Here is a 17,966-nt window from a genome sequence, read left to right on the forward strand (position 1 = left end):
AGCTAGTCATCACCACCCACCGCCAATTCTTGGGCTACTCTTTTACTAACAAATAGAGTGATTGACCGTAACATTATAACGCCCCTACGGCTGAAAAGGCGAGCATATTTGGTGCGACGGGGATTCGAACCCGCGACCCTCAGACAGATTAGGAGTCTAGTATCTTAGACACTGGCCATGCCGGGCCTCTTAAAATTGAAGTTTGGTAATACGGAACAATACATTTAACGAGAGAATTTTAAGTAAATTAAGGATAGATTTTTTCATTTTAAAATACCCCCTAGTAGTGTTATGTCTGCGAACCTACAACGCTAAAAACCTGGTTTCGATACGCATAGTGGGCAGAGCATAGATAGTCCTTTAAAAAAACAAATAAGCATTTGAAAAATAAATATAAGTCTTCAAATTTTCTGCTTAATAAAACAGTAAAACGAACTGGCGGTAGTAATCGGCAGAATTATAACGCTAAAAACTGGGTTTCGATACTATTAGTAGGTAGAGCAGAGATACCCCATTATGTAGTTTTGTGGTCAACTTTAAACAAAGAAACATTTGAGAAGCAAGTGTAAGTATTCAATTTTTCTTGTTAGTAAAAGGATAAAATAAACATCGCTATCTCACCAAATATCGTTAGGTAAACTGTTAAGATATTTTTATATAGTTTTTGAGAGAGTTTCCATTTAAAATGAGATGGACCATATTTACTTCTCCATTTGATACTGTCGCCTTTCCTCAGTTCTTATTAAAAGTTAAGTACTGCCTACATTTACCCCTCTACCTGTTTTTCCTTCCTACCTAGGTGTCGATATTAAGATGGACTGATCCTGATCGATGAAACCCGCCCATTCTGCACCACGAGGACATTGAGTTGCCTAGCTCAAGCACAGACAGCTTGGCCAGTCTTTCTCATTGCTACTTTCGACCAATTCTGTTCTGTGCTGAAGTGTCCACTACTGAACTTCTAGTTGAGTTGACTTTCACCAATTGTGTCTCTTTCGTAGCTTTATAAAGAGAGCTTCCTATTATGTGGGCTAGTTCTACATAGAGAACACAACTCTACTCCTATATTCTCAAAGCTGTACCACATTTCTTATTAACAGATTATTACATAAGTATTTGGAATTTGTTTAATATTAGCAAATTCGTTCCACTATAGTCAAATTGCAAATATGTCTCTTCAATAAGACCGAAGTTAGGTAGAACCAAAAAGGCCGAAGTCAAGTAGAACATCAGTAAAAACTACAGAAGTTGTTATCATCACTAAAAAATATTTCGTATTTTTTTACTCAAGGATTTGAACTGTTTACTAAAACAAAGGAACACTTTGGTCCATATAGTAACCGGTCTTTCGGCCATCATTAGTGGACGACGTCAACTGGTTTGGTGCAGAATCTGAATTGGTAACAATGTTTTCCTTGTGAAGGGTAATTGTTGGTTTTCTGGACATTTTGTTTCCAGATCTTACAGCGATAGTTCATGCAATGCTTATTCTGGTTTCTTCCCTGCCAACAAGGTAAAAATAGTTAACTTACTACTAAAAATAATTTTTATGATGATGTTATTGTTTGTTCGTTTCTCATTGTAATACATAAACTTAAAAAGAATTTAATATCTTACTCATTAAGAGCTTTGCTTTCTTATCTGAGTTTCAGATAATTCTTTTTTTAAATGATCAACACTCAGCAATAATTTTAAGTTCTACATTATTTACACGTATTTAATTTTGAAATGGTTAAAATATACCCTCAATGTATGTTAATCAAGAGTTTTTGTGACAGTGTATTTCTCGTTAGTAGCTGTGTAGCAGAGCGTGTTAGCCATAATACCTACAACATAAGGTATAATGTATCTACTTTTTTATTACATAATGCTCCCTGGAGCGCATATGACTATAAATTAATGAAACGATGATAAGTCCAGATAAGCTCTTATTGTTTTGTTTATTTGTTCAAATTTTTAGTTTTACACCTTAATCAGAAGCATACATGATGCAATGAACTCAGTCATTAATTTTAAGACCATGTGTAAGGAGTACATTTTGTTATGGCGTGGACCCTCTTTCCACTATGAAAAAGCACAATTATAATTACTTTTACCTGTCATAGGATATTAGTTTTAGGCCTATTGTATTCTCACCATCGCATTCTTTATTCGATATCTTTGGGCTTTTCAAACAGATTGATGGATAAGAGTAATTAAACCACACTACGTCCATCGAATCCACGAAGATCATGAAGCATTAAGAACACAACGAGCACAGTAGAAGTCGGAGCGTTATTTATATAGACTATTTGTTACAGTAAATAGTAAGAAAACTATAAGCGACAGAATAAATAAAGTACTGGTAAAAATACAGTAAGACTAATACTGATGTCTTATGAAGTGGATGAGGTAGTTCCAATCATTATGAATCTCATGGGTGATAAGCAAACAACGTAATACAAACATTTTGTTCACGCAAAGAAAGAAGATCTTATATATTAAAAGGAAAGCCTACATGGGAAAGTTAAACAAAATTCAACCACTAAATCTGCTTAAAGTTATTAACTAGAGGAAATGCAGTGAAATTAAACATAGGAGCAATCAGTGTGTGTGTGTGTGTGTTTTTCTTATAGCAAAGCCACATCAGGCTATCTGCTGAGCCAAAGATGGGGATCAAACCCCTGATTATAGCGTTGTAAGTCCGTAGACTTACCGCTGTACTAGCGAGGGGCAAGCAATCAGTTTCTAATGTTAAACATTTATCTGCACAGCTTAAATTCCGTTTCTGTTTATTATAAATTTCTCTCTACTTGTTTGTTTCGATCGTTGTTAGGTTCACTCAAATTAAAAAGTAATTTGTCTCCCAGTGTTTGGAAAGTCGGCTAACTGTAGAGTGAATTACAAAAACATTATTGAACATTAAATGACCACTTACTTCAGAATATTTTGCACTATTTCACCATGACACTTTCTTTTTGGTTGTTGTTGTTGTTTTGAATTAAGCACAAAGCTACACAATGAGCTATCTGTGTCCTGCCCACCACGGGTATTTAAACCCGGTTTTTAGCGTTGTAAGTCCGCAGACATGCCGCTGAGCCACTGGGGGACGTTTCATTTTGGACACAATAATATGACTAATCCTGTTAGACTAAATATCAATACTAGTATGAAACTAATAAGGAGAGAATACAATTAGTAAATAAATAAAACTCTAAGTATTATTTACAGAACATATATATATATATAATTACGATTTTGAACATGAGAATCAGCAGGTCATGTGACAACCACAGCCTATAAAAGACATGGTTTGTATTGTTTGACAGTTAGTGTGATGGCAATGCAAACTGGTCGTTTTTGGGAAAGGTATGCAATCATTTCCGAAGTAAAATATGTTTTACACTCAGAACGTAGAGATGTGTTCAGATCACAGACTTAGACTTTCCCAGATGAGAAAAACCATTATTATTAATGGCGTTGGAGTACAAAGGTATGTGGATCAACGTGTGGAGAAAAGACCGTTTAGAAAAAGACCTGCAACAGTATTACCCGAGTACAGCGCTTTGTAACAAGCGATAACTTACGTACACCAGTTGGAAAAACCGTCCACCTGCCCCAGGCAACAGTTCGCTAGATAACCAAGAACATACAGCTGGAAAATTGATACGGGTCACGTGTACACGTGTTATTCATACTTCAAGCTGGTGGAGAATGAAACACATATTCATGCTATTTTATTCATAGACATACCAATCAACTCTCCAGACTTGATGGATTTCTGTGGAATCGGAATGTTGAAACGGGCGCTGGAAGACTGTCATCATCATACACTAAATGGATCATGGAAATCCAATGTATCATCCTTACTATGGAGCCTTTTGTCATGGAAATTAATCTGAAGAGCTATTGTGAAGAATACATGGTTGTCAAATAGAGCATGACCGGACGTGGCAACATGTACTGTAACGACATGATGAAACTCTGAAATTGCTTTAGTATAACTTTTTCAACCTCTGTAGGACAAAAAGACTTGCTCATAAAAAATGTGAAATTGTATATAAGTATGTAAAGTATATCCAAATGTTTCTTTTTTTAGCGCCATTCGTGCACGGTTTTAAGAATATTTTGTTTTACTTACATACATTTATTTATCACAGTTTAGCTTCGAGTTCTCGTCACACAAACATGCTCGTCCTTTCAGTCGTCGGAGCTTTATTGTTACGGTCAATCCAACTATGCGTTGGTAAAAGAGTAGCCCAAGAGTTGGCGGTGGGTAGTGATGACAAACTAGTTGCTTTCACTTTAATCTTGCATTGCTAAATTAGGGACGTCTAGCTTATATAGCCCTAGTATAGCTTTGCGCGAAATTTAAACCAAACGAAAACCAATGATCATAGTTGGTTTAATATTTTCTGCAAAAACTTTAAGACTAATTTGTGTTATTCTTTAAAGTGTGCAATGCATACGACAAGAACATTGAATGTAAAATACAATATAAATTCTGAATTGTTTTCACGCTAGTTTTTACAGACCTCGCTAGTACAGCGGTAAGTCTACGGATTTACAACGCTCAAATCAGGGGTTCGATTCACCTCAGTGGGCTCATAAGATAGCCCGATGTGGCTTTGCTATAAGAAAACACGTACACTAGTGTTTACATATTGTTAAATATAATAATTTAGGTACACATCTTTATACCTATTATTATTAAAAGATGTTGAGGATATGCACTATTGTTTACTTGACTCTAAGATAATAATTATACTTAGTTTCAGAAGAAAAAAAATTAATATATTTTTTATCTTGCAAATGTGTTTTACACATTATTTGATTTCATTTATCTCTTCAATTGAATATCATTTTGATGATAGGTTAAGTTTATTATGTTTGTAATATAATAAGTTAGTCAATATTTTGAAAAATATTATTTTAAGGAGATCCAAGTTTTAGTTTTTGAAATAAAATTTCAATAATTGAGGTTGTTCCCATCCTCCGCAGTAGTTAAACGTTTATTCTGCATGTTCCCCAGTGGCACAGCAGCATGTCTGAGGACTCATCACTAAAATCTTGGTTTCGATACCCGTGGTGGGCAGAGCGCGGATTGTCCACTGTGTAGCTTTGTGCTTACTTCCAGACAAACAAACAAATATTTTTTCAGGCTTACAACGCTGAAACTTAGGCTTAGATACCCGTGGTCGGTAGAGCACAAGTAGCCTATTGTGTTACTTTGTGCTTCACAGCTACCATAACAAAAAAATATCGAAATATAGTGGTAGTGGTATCTCGTTGGCGCAAAGTTACAGAGAAGGCTATCTGTCCTCTGCCCTCAGTGAACAGTAGAATATTGGATTTTAGTGTTTTAAGTCCATAAAGTTATCGTTGATCCACCTGAGAACTGAAACTATGTAAATGAGGACTTAAACGTTTAGAACATATTGTTGAAGTCGAGTCAATACGATACGAATATTTATTTATATTTATTTATTTAATATAAAGTGTAGTTTTATTTTTTGATACCACTTTTATCTCTGTTGAGATATTTTATTTTTACTGTCTATTTGTTGTTAAGCACAAGCTAGATGCTGTGACCGTTGAAGGCACCAAAACCTAATTGCCAATGTTATAAACCTTCAGATTTACAACTTAGTGGTACTGTTTACTTAAAGAAAACACTACAGTAGTAGACTGTATGTGAAATCAACATCGTTTTGCTCAAAAAAAAAAAATTAGTAATTTGATAATTTGTGTTCACTAGTGTATATTAGAACCAGTACTTGACCATGATTATGAAATATTTTGCTTATTGGATTATGTTTTGCATTATTTTGATGGAAAAGTGAACTTGGGTAATGCGACTTAAATTTGAATCTTGGATAAACGTTTTGTTCTCATTTCATCATAAGTGATTGTCCATTAACTCTTGGCTGTTAGTAGTTACCAGTGTCAAACTTTGACTGCCGCTGTTGACCGCTAGTGATTGGCGAAGTGAAAAGTTGGTTCATATTAAATATCTTTATCGTAGATTGATAAAAGTTACTTATCATTAGTAGTTACTGATTTGTGATTATTAACAACAAAAGTTCGTTCGTTGTGTTGAACGTCAATACGCAACAGTATCATCAGCAGTTACTACAGTTAAATTAATATCTTTTAGGATGATGCAGTGGTCCAAGCATTGAAACCTTTTCTCTTGAAGAATCCAAACCCTGGCTCCTTTATAAAGATGATACAAAGAAATAGTGAAAACCAGTGTTTGATTTGTTCGTGTGTCATTCATTGGTAATAGATTTGTGCTTCTGTTGGTTAGTTCATTCACTGATGTCCGCTTTATTAGAACTCCCATCTAACATAGAGTTGACAATCTCTAAGAATAATAACCTGACCATAGTCTGCACCTTTGACAATAATAACCCATACACGGCCTGTACGTTTAGCAATAATAATCTAGATACAGCCTTAACCTTCAGCAATAATAATCTAGATACAGCCTGTACCTTTAGCAATAATAACCTAGATACAGCCTGTACTTTTAACAACAACAGCCTGGATACAGCCTAAACCTTTAGCATTAGAACCTGTACACAGCCTGTACGTTTGATAATAATAACGTAGGTATAGTCTGTGCCTTTAGCAATAAAATCTTGAGCAGAGCTTGATGTACCCTCCATAAAATGGCGAAAGGTATTTTGTTAAACCATAGTGTATTAGCCGTGGAGTAAGATCCGCAACTAATTTGCAAATGTCAGTAGAGGATTATGAGGATAAATACGAAGATGCAAATAGTTTGATAGATGCTCTATCAACTTTTGATCCACTCAGGCGATTGTGTTAATCAAGGATGATGACTAAAATCATTGTTGTCCTTCATTTACCACTTTTGAATACCATGAGCTCGGTGGGTAGTCGAATGTTGTGTTGGAAGAGTTTTCGTCCATCAGGATGGACGTTATAGGCAACAAAGTTCAGGTACACTGTTAGTGTTGTTTGACCTTCAATAGAAATCAAAGGTACCAACTATTTTCACCTGTCAAAGCGTCGCTTTCTATCGTAATGGTAAGTATGGGGGCACTGTTGGTTATCCAAAGTAAATGCTTACATTTATTGACATTGTTAAACACTGATATCCTGTGTTTTGAAAAGAAATAAGATTACTCCTAGTATTTTCCAACATATTTCGCCAAATTTCTGTTCTGTAACTGAAGTAGCTTTCCAATTCAGTTAGATCGATCTCATTTAGAATGTCAAACTGCTACGAAGCTCAGTCTATTTTATTTCATAGTCTACGTAGCCTGGTTTTCAATGCTGGGCTGCTTCACTTAAAGATAAGGTGCAAAATGTATCCATCTGAGAGCTGCTCAACTTGTGGAAAAGTCTTCTGACTTCGGTTGCTAAGTTATCTTCGTAGATTTAGCAAACGATTTGTACTGATTCTGATGACTAAACGTTCAAAGCTGGATCATTGAGTTCTGAACATTTAGTTAAAATGTCATGTAAAAGTATGTTTTTTAACGGTTGCTAATGCCCAATGTCGCTGCCGTTAAATTGTTTTAATAATTCAGTTTTTGCAGAATCAAAATATTCTAAGTGCTGCAGTCGGAAGTGCTCTAATCGGTTATGGCACGATAAGCTGCAACAGTTCCATTGTATACTAGCGGATTATTTATGAAATCTTACAGTTTTTATCTTTATCAAGTCATTTTTCAAAAAAGTTTATCTGAAAGGTTATATCAGTCTACTACGTTCAGTCTGATTTGTGGAGTGTCTACTGCTACAACGTTGCAACAACACAAGTGGATGAATGCTATATAGACTTTTTAATATTTTCTTACTGCTTTAAAAGTGATATAGCCACGTGAAAGTTCTGTTATGTTGATCCCGTAAAACTCTTACAGGCAAACCACTGGCACGAGAAGCTATACTTGATATCACTTGTTTTGTTGTGTCCTTCAAGCTGGACAAAGTATTTGAATATATTGTTAAAATGAATTCCATAGCTGCACAACGTTGGATATAACGTTCTGATAAAATGAAGTTATGTGCTTTTGTTGCCTTGCAAAAAATGGATTTTTTTATATTTGTTTGTTGCATTGTTAAATTTCACACGCTCTTTAATCCAATGAAAAACATCTCTAACAACTGTAATAAGAAGAATGTGATATGACAATATTGCCAGAATGTTCACCACAATCAACCTAAAGAGCTAAAGTTTGCTTTGATTTGATTCATATAATTCGTTATTAAAAATTAATCCCAATGATGCATATACCTTTCCTATTGATAGTACATTTAAGTGATATTTTTTTTCATAGGGCTGAATAACAAATAGTAAACAACAGGCAAGTTTTGCGATCACATATGAATTTATATTTTAATGAGAGATTTTACTTTCTCACTTTACTGTTATTATTTGTATTTGGTATTTATGTCAGAGATAATATTATTTGCCAACGTCCCTAATGCTGAAGGCAGCAAATTAGTTGCGACAGTTCACTCACCACCCCTGCTAAAGAATTGATATAATCTACCCATAATTTAAAATGGGCATATTTTGTGGTATCGCACGGATTTGAACACATCTCGACCGTTCTGAATCTTAGGGCCTAACTGCGTCCGCAATAACAAGCGAGTCACGTGATGGGACCTGTTTATTCTTTAAATAACACCATTAAAGTTCAGAATGATATTTGTAGTGTGATACTGAAAAACTTCGAGTAAAATAAAAATTGTTATATGATGGGAACTGTACGTGTGCAGCAATCCCGTACACGTGGAACCACTAGTTCTAGAGCCTTTTAACAATGGTACGAAAATAATCCAACTACTTGTGTAAAATGAAACCACACAAAACTGTCTTAGTGTGGTCATAAAAGTGGGAGTAGAAGTCAACTGCATGTATTGTCCTTTTCACCTGCAAAATGTCAAATACATATACTGTCCCCTCCTATAAAAATAGAGAGAGTCGATACCTATACCACTATAACGTTTTCCATACTGTTATTCTGCTTCCATTACTTACGCTATCATGATAGACATCAAGCAACTTATGTAGCATTTTCTATATTTGAATTCTCCGTCACCACAGAAAAGAAAAAAATCGAATCATGATCTCCAGGTGGCACAGCTGTACGCCGGCAGACTTACAACACTAAAGTCCGGGTTTTGATACCTTTCGTAGGCAAAGGACAAATAGCCCATTATATATCATTATGCTAAACTTCAAATAAACAAAAAAAAATCCAATCATCTGGACGTATTAAAAGCGTACTATTCATTCTCCATAGTTTGTAACGTAAGCACCACTGAAATTCTGTTTCCAAATTTGTATCTAATACAAGCTGACTTTTGAACTGGCTCTTGATTGCCCTATCTTGAACAGTGGTGAAGGAATCAGTCAACTAGAATGAAGTCTGACGTCTGTTAACTGACTTTCTTTCGCCTGTCACTTGCAGTTGATGGTCAAAGTTTTTATTATTTATATTCGTATTCTTTGTTGACTTTAATTTTCAATAGACTCTAAAAACTTATATTTGAACTTCTGGTTAAGCTAATGTTAAAGACTGTCTTAATAGATGGGGTACCTACTATCATACTCTCTTTGTAGTATTCAGTCCTATAATAAAGCGACTAGTTGTGGTGTATAAGTCAATGTTTGATTCTTGAGTCTGAAAATCTTTCTTTAAAAGTTTTTTTATATAAAGTTGGTAATTATAAAATTTTATATCGTAGCACTAAAATTTCGAATGTCCATGTGCATGTATCTACAAGCTTTCTTTACTGCGAAGCAATTTTTCATTGACTGTTCTTATTGTTAGATGCAATACTAATCATAGACATTCAAACAGTGATGAAGAATGACAGACCGACTACATAGTGTATCTTGCGCATTCTCTTTGACTCTTTATTTCAAACAACGAATAGTATAATCCAAATTACCATGGATACACCTTAGTTATGTAAATTTGTAGATGGCAAAAGAGCAATGCGTTTTAGAAATCCTGTTTTTAACTTTAAAATAATTACATATATGACATACCGATTTGGAAAATTTCTAAAGTTAATTTGTAGATAACATTTTTATATAAAATTGCTTTAATATATTTCTTTAATTTATTGCATGTTTGCCAGTAAAAGGTAGAATACAATAAATTGTTTCTTTACCTTCAGCACGTTTACTAGTTTTAGAAATGCACAAAACTTTTAAATAATTCTTAATAATGATACCAATTAATTAAAACTATTTTAAGAAAAGATAATTTACTTGTTCGGGAGAAGGTCCGGCATGGCCAGGAAATTAAAGCACTCGGCTTGTAATCTGAGGGTTGCGGTTCGAACATTATAATGGGGTGGTCAATCCTACTATCCATTGGCAAAAAACCAGCCCAAGAGTTGACTTGCTTTTCCTCTAGTCTTTCACTAATAAACTAGGGACGGCTAGAGTGCAAATAGCCTTCACGAAATTCAAAACAAATCAAACCAATCTTTGTAAAAACCAAAAAAGGAACAAACTATATTATAATTAATCTCTTCTGAAATTGAAAATGTTAAAATCAAAATATTGCCCAGTAAACATTGACTTGCAAGACTGTGATATGAGAATTATACTCTAGGAATTCAGCATCTTGGGAAGTGCGGCCAATGAGAAAATATTCCGCACTGAAGAAAACTTGTACATACAAAAGATGTTTCCTAAGCTGCATGTAAGCCAATCAGTATCATCTGTGCTTCGAAAGCCCATATTTAGTCCTTTATGTTGTTGATAGTAAATAGTGATTGGTTTTAAGTTGTAACCTATATATAAATTCAAGTAATTTAGTCAATACTGTTGGCAGTCAATAATTAGCAATATAACTGAGTCATGAGTAAATACTGAATTTTTAATTATGTTTTTTGTTGTTCTTATACTTTATGTTGTCCAATGATATTGGCAGATAAATGTCTAATTTTCAATGGGAATGTCTGGTGAAACATTGTTTTCATTCTTCTTAGTTACGTGTTGATAACGGAAGAAACCGTCCAATTAGAATACAGGTTGATAGCCTTTGAAATAATTTAGTAAATTATATATAGGCCTTTTTAGCTTATTTAATTAATAATTTTTATTGATGCTTATATATTCCATTTTCAAATATTGATAGCAACATTGTTTTTTTTTGTTCATAATAACATTATTAAAAAGCAAATATCGATTCTATCTTCAATATATCGTTGTTTAATAGTGTCATTATATTTTTTTACCGACCAATAAACGATGGTAGCTGAAGTGTGTTGATAATAAAGGAAGTGCATAATCGAGGAAACTGCAAAATGTAGAAGAAAAATGAACAAGGTGAAACACCCACCAAATTAACAGAGATTTATTGATGAGTGTGAAACAACGTTTCGGCCATCAGGCTTTCATCAGATTTACTCTAAAAGCCACTTTCTTCTTACTGAAAACCAAATAAATGGCTGTTTTGCCTAAAATGTTGTTTTCAAATTAATCAATACACTTATTTTGATTTAGCAAGTGTTCAAACTTCGTTTCTTATACGATAGTAGCTGAAATTGTTTCAGTTCCAACTAAGAGATATCATTATTTGTGTTAGCTAAAACTTTGGTTTTGATTTGGCGATGGACAAATTACGAGAAATATACAAAAAAAAAAAAAGAAGAAATAATACACTTGCAGTTAACATTAATTTTTATTAGAAATGTTAGGCCTATTAATTTTTAATCCTTCACCCACGTTTTGTCTTTAAACCATAACATTTAAAAGTAATATACGACAAATATAAAGATCGCTTCAGATAATCTATTTTGTATCATCGTCCAGTTCAAATGATGAGTTCTGGTATTGAATGAAGAATCTTTTGGGCAGTGACATGTGGGAGATGAAACATAGATCTGATATGTTATTTTTATACGCCCTCGATTTTAAAGCCGCAGTGGATAAATTGAGGGGAAAGCGAAAACAAAACAAAACAACAGAAACAGTATGCAGTTAACGTGATATTTTTAATTAATTTCAAGACACTTATTTATTAAATATAAATGATGATTTCATTAAAATTATAATTCGAAATTCTATTAAGATGGTTTTATTACTAAACGTAAGTCACTTTACTGTGTAATGTATATATATATATATATATATTTAAGCCTTATTTATTTTCTAGAATCATCTTACGTTTCTATGATGTTTCCTCATTAAGTTTTAATGATGGTTAAAGTAATGTTTTTGCTGCTGTTGTTATGATTGCTTAAAGACTTTGTCCTTCTCCTGGAAAAACTGCATGTAAACTATATTTTCAACTGCCGAACACACAGAAATATATTTATTCGTAACAAAGGTTCCAGGAAAAATAGAAAATGTTGATTTATTGTTTTCATATTTTGTAAAATTACCAATAGAGCTTTGTCACATTTACCTTATTGCATTTTACATCGGGTTCGAGAATACTGCTGCGTGTAGGTTTCATTTATTGCTAGACTGTGTTCACCACTTACGGGTTAACGTTCTTAAATGTAACGAATTCAGGGTTAGATGAATGAATCACACTGAATATCTACTTTCCAATAGAAAGAGCATTTTATAGGTGGTTATCCAATTGCTCAGCTTTCTGAAGACTATTGTGGCTGAAGCATGTTAGCTTTTTTAATGGTTTTTCCACAGAATTTAAAATTGAAATTGACTGCTTTAAAGAAGGGTGATTTAACTTTAGCCATGTCTTTATGTGGAGAGTGATATATGCATAAGAAAAGGGGAAAAAAAAATTCCGAAAACGTAGTGATGGCTAATATCAGCCCTTTAAAAACAATGTCAAGAAGGGAATAATCTTAAGATGGTAAAACAGTTAGAATTTTAAATTGAATTAAATAGCAGAAAAAAAACAACTGAAATTAAAAGATAAAGCCATTATATTAAACAAGGAAGTTGGTTCACGTCTAGAAGGCCCGACATGGCCAGGTGGTTAAGGCACTCGACTTGCAGTCTGAGGATCGCGGGATCGAACCCCCATCACACCAAACATGTTCGCTTTTATAATGTAACGGTCAATCCACTATTCGTTGGTAAAAGAGTAGTCCAAGGGATGGCGTGGGTGGTGATAACTAGTTGTGTTCCTTCTGGTCTTACACTGCTAAATTAGGGACGGCTAACGCAGATAGCCCTCGTGTAGCTTTGCGTGAAATTCTAAACAAACGAATCAGGTTTAGAAATATTAAAGCAGCAGACAGATGTCTTGTGACTCTGAATAGTTTAAACTCAAATGGCGTTACTGATATGTAAATTATTATGTGAGTAAATAGTTACCAATCACGCCTTGTACGTTATACGTAAAGATGGTGTCATAGGACACCGAAACATACATAACCTCTTTTTAGGGCAACTCCCTGTTTTTAATAACTATTTATTGTGTAGTAATTTAGCATTGTATTCATTTGAATTGTAAATAAATGTTTTTACACAAGTGTCGTTCTACACAAATAATTTATTCTGATGACCTTTTCAGGAGACATTTAAAATAACATTTCGATAAACAATCCGAACCATTCTACATAGGAGGTGTTACTGCCAACCTAGCAAAATATTTTATATTTCTCTGGTATTTCATTAGAATATATAAAATCGATGTTGTTTTTGCTGTAGTTTGCATCATAGAGATACATTGATAAATCTAAATGTGAGAAATCCATGTCATGGGCGATTGAACAGAAATTATCAAAGTTATTTTACACAAAATACGTATTTGCATTTTGTTACAATTTTTAAAGCTCAAATAGCTAGTCGAATTAGTACATAGAAGATGAATCTTCACCAAAATTGGTATGGAGGTTCATTATGTGCATTTGGAGGGTGCATACAAATGATTAGTTTTGAATTTTGCGTTTTGCGACTTTTGGGAGCATTTTGGCCTTTTCCATTACTTCACCTTCTATGAATGAATATTTACCAAAGTTGATATGGGAGTTCGTTAGATCTATGGGTAATTTTAACATAAGATTTGGTAAAACCATATTATCGAGTTGCTGAAAGCTGATAGTGATATGTCTAGAAACTGAAGATCTAAGCTGTTCATTTATGTGAGATATTCATTGTGAGCAATAGTTTACTTTTAAAACTTGTGCCAGTATTTATTTTCCTGTTTTAGAACAGGAACACATTGTACTATCTACACTACAGTGTCCACCGTGAAGAATCGAATCGTGGATTCTAGTGTTATCTATGACCAGTTGGATAAGACACTCGACTCGTATTCTGAGGGTCACTGGTTCGAATCCCCGTCACACCAAACATGCTCGCCTTTTCAGCCGTGGAGGCGTTATAATGTTATGATCAATCTCACTATTTGTTGCTCAAAAGTAGCCCAAGAGTTGGCGGTGGGTGGTGATGACTAGCTGCCTTCTCTCTAGTCTTACACTAAAAAATTGGGGACGGCTAGCACAGATAGCCCTCGTGCAGCTTTGCACGAAATTCAAAACAAACCAAACCAGGTTCGTAGAATTATCGCTATTCGATCGGGAACACCAGTGAAAATTTGATTGTTTTGCTTGTTTTTGAATTTCGCACAAAGCTACTCGAAAGCTATCTGTGCTAGCCGTCCTAATTTAGCAGTGTGAGACTAGATGGAAGACAGCTAGTCATCACCACCCACCGTCAACTCTTGGGCTACTCTTTTACCAACGAATAGTGGGATTGACCGTCACATTATAACGCCCTCACGGCTGAAAGAGCGAGCATGTTTGGCGCGACGGGGATGTGAACCCGCAACCCTCAGATTACGAGTCGCACGCCTTAACACGCTTGGCCATGCCGGGCCTGAAAGTTTGAAAGTTATAAAATAGGTTGGTAAATAATTTCCTTCTATTCGACTTGTTTCTTGTGTCTGTATATCATAGTGTTAACTGCAATCTATTCAGGTTTTTGCCTGAGATATAGCTTTATATCTGTAAAAATTCATTACTATATAAAAATAATTTCAAAATGTACTAAAGTATCTTTTTTATTAAAAACAAAAGTTTAAAATCCTAGCTTGGCAATAGTGATTCCGATACAGAATTGTAGATTCCTACGAATTGTATTTTAAAGAGTATTTTAAGTATAGTTTGGACAAAGTTGTTTGTCTTCTAAGACATTATTTGACAAAATTTGTATGTGTTGTAACATATTTACTGTTATACGTTTATTTTGGTGCCTGAGTTTGTTTCATTACGGTGTTCTTTTTTACATGTGACGTATATTCTTGACAGTATGTTACGCAAGTCCCGCCAGTTTTAGAAACTTGTAGAGAATGTTGAAAGTGAGAAGCAACAATATTTGTTTATAAAAAATGCGGTAGAATATTGTTGCAAGCGAACTTTGGAGACAGTTCTTGAGACTCGCGTGATTTATATAAAGGTAACGCGCCGAGAAAGGAGAATATTATTGGGCAGTTACAGTCGGTGTTCTATAGGGCTAGAAGGTTGTGACTGTAATTAACGCCTTTTAATCGCAAAACTACAGAATTTGTCTAGGAACGTTATAGATTTCGAACATTACAAACCGTTCAACTTTAATTCGGACATTAGTATGTCTACGAGGACACTAAACATCTTCATTGGTAAGAAGTGAGCTTGTACGCGGTGTGAGGCCGCTCAAACCTAGCTAGCTTAAGCTAAGTGCAATTAAAGCAACCCAGAATTAATTTTCTCGTCATGGACCTGAATCTTCTATAACATATTTAGTTCTAGAACGGATATCAGACTCAGTATTGCCTGACCTCTTTAAAGTATCACTTTTGGCAGCCCCTATGTCTTCCCCTTACACGTTGAAGGAGTATGTCAGCTATGTGTATGTTTTGTATTTTGACAGTATTACTACGATTTGTGTAAAGAAATGGTAAATAGTTAATGGACGTATATACTTTATGGCACCAGAGGGGCTTAGGATGAATATAAAGACTTAATTTTTATTAAAGTTTTATTATCGGTAGAAAGGCACAGAGGATAAAAAATTGTTTTATAGTTTCGTTTCTAAATATATATATGAGAAGCAACAACAAATAATTCTGTCCTGTTACAGTTTTTAAAAGTTGGAGACTTAAATGAAATCTCTCTGAAGTTGTAAGCTAATGTTGGTGAAATGTAGAAGTCTTTGTTTTATATTATTTGTAAAAAAATATTAAATATTCCAAGGTTTTATTTGAAACTGTGAAGAACTCCACTTGTAGTGCTTCGAATCACACAGCTTGAGGTTCAGCTGCTGTTGACAAAAACTGTCGTTCGTTTGGTTGCAATATGTGTACAATCACAGTGATTTCCAACTAACTTTCCAGAGGGTTACGAAGTAAATTATAGCTTTTAGCTTCTAACAGTTCGACAGCGGCTTGTTTTCAAGACACGGACCTATTTCAACTGTATTTTTGGCAAACTAGTGTCGTATGTGCAGTTCCTAGTTACATCTTGTGAAACTTGAAACTGGCAAATGGCTCTAAAATTCTTTTTTTTGTAATATCTGTTACAGCGTTCTTATACTGTGTATGTCATATAAACCACTCTAAGTACACATAACAAACATGCCTTTTCCACCTTTTTCTGACAGATTGCGGAAACTATATGTATTTATAACAGGAAATTACCTCGAATAAAAAATAATTTAATGCTATTTAAAATACTGATAAACAGTAGTAGGAGTATAGATATACTTTATATACTTCCAACAGACTACTTCAGATTAGGCAAAAAACCTTTTTTTCGTTTCGTTAAAAAACAGTTAAGTTTAAACCATATTGTGTTTACTTGGATGTTTCTGACGTCACTCGATGCTCAGTGGAGCGTACGAAGCCACTCGTATTTGTAATTAATACTACGTTTGGGATTAAACTAGCAGCACTAATACGACTCAAATTTCTGGCAGCAGTAACATCAGTTACATCTTCACTACCAATTATCTAGCAACAAATAGTCAGAGACATTTGTTTATTTAGAGAATTATACTTTAAAAAAAGACACTTCGTGAAGATTTTGTCTTCTAATTCAGTTTTGAATACCGGAATGATTCCAAATAATTACTGGTATGTTTTCCTCATACAACGTTTAGTAGTTAGCTATTTCAAAAATACATTAGAGTAAAAATATATTCAAATTAGTTTGAATAAGCTAGTCCTTAAAGATAAAACAAAGAAACAAGTTTCAGGATACTCTCACAATAAGACGTTACATATATACATAAAATGGGTAAAATCAATATCATAATCCTATTGAAGTGGGAGTTGAAGATAATGAACAGATAGAAAACAATAAAAAAAGTCTATAGAAGCAAATTTGATAAAAAGAAGAGCCAGAACTGTTAAGTATATATTGGAAAGAGACATCTATTACAAGAAGATATAGAATCAATTATGAAGCATCTTTAAAGGGGGAGGGGATAGAATCGATAAAAAAATCTTTTGAAGAGAAGTTTGTGAAGGGGAAACACATAAAATCAAAAACTACAATCTACTGAAGTGAGAATTTTAGATAAGAAACAGTAAAAAGCAATATTGGATGACTGGAAGAACGAAATTTAAAAAATTGAGCAGTTAGAATCAATAATGTAGTTTAAAGAAGTAAAATGTGAAAGAAGTCTATAGACCAAATCTTACAGAATATTAAAGATGATTTTTCAGGAAAAAAATGTAGCGAGTGCTTGATTGCAAAACCTAACAAAAGGGTTTAAAGTTAATTGTTTGTTTTGAATTTTGCGCAAAGCTACACGAGAGCTATTTGCGCAAGCCGTATCTAATTTAGCAGTGTAAGACTAGAGGGAAGGCAGCTAGCCTTCACCACCCACCGCCAACTCTTGGGCTCCACTTTTATCAACGAATAGGGAGATTGACCATCATATTATAACGTCCCCACAGCTGAAAGTGCGAGCATGTTTGGTGCGACAGGGATTCGAACCCGCAATCTTCATATTACGAGTCGAATGCCTTAACCCACCTGGCCATGCTGGGCTTTTTAAAGTTAAATATTGAAAAACGTATAAA

At 34.2% G+C, this 17,966-nt stretch overlaps 1 protein-coding gene across 1 annotated transcript in view; it reads left to right on the plus strand.

The window, feature by feature from the left end:
* The first annotated feature begins 896 nt into the window (after nucleotides 1–896).
* The window catches only part of LOC143249469 (sodium channel protein para-like), a 182,529-nt gene continuing 165,459 nt past the window's right edge, over nucleotides 897–17,966 (plus strand). The window contains exon 1 of the mRNA XM_076499372.1: nucleotides 897–1,513. The gene's annotated coding sequence lies outside the window, so the exon portion shown is untranslated. The remainder of the gene's footprint in view (nucleotides 1,514–17,966) is intronic.

Source organism: Tachypleus tridentatus, chromosome 4, assembly GCF_004210375.1.
Source record: "Tachypleus tridentatus isolate NWPU-2018 chromosome 4, ASM421037v1, whole genome shotgun sequence".
In the NCBI taxonomy this organism is placed as follows: Eukaryota; Metazoa; Arthropoda; class Merostomata; order Xiphosura; family Limulidae; genus Tachypleus; species Tachypleus tridentatus.